Raw genomic sequence first — 247 nt, 5'->3', positions numbered from 1 at the left:
TTCCTCCAGTGCTTCATTAGTTTGTTGGAAGATTTCAATTTGTATTTCATCTATTCTTGATACTTTGTTCTTTGTCAATGCCTTCAATACGCCTTGGACTTCTTCCTTCAGGATCATTGGCTCTTGATCATATGCTACTTCTTGACATGGATGAACATTGACCATTTATTTTTGGTACATTGGCTCTGTGTATTCCTTCAATCTTCCTTAGATGCTTTCTACATCATTCATTATTTTGCCCATAAAA

Source organism: Chrysochloris asiatica, unplaced genomic scaffold, assembly GCF_000296735.1.
Source record: "Chrysochloris asiatica unplaced genomic scaffold, ChrAsi1.0 scaffold00213, whole genome shotgun sequence".
Lineage (NCBI taxonomy): Eukaryota > Metazoa > Chordata > Mammalia > Afrosoricida > Chrysochloridae > Chrysochloris > Chrysochloris asiatica.
The sequence above is the reverse complement of the archived record's forward strand: the minus strand, read 5'-3'. Positions refer to the sequence as shown.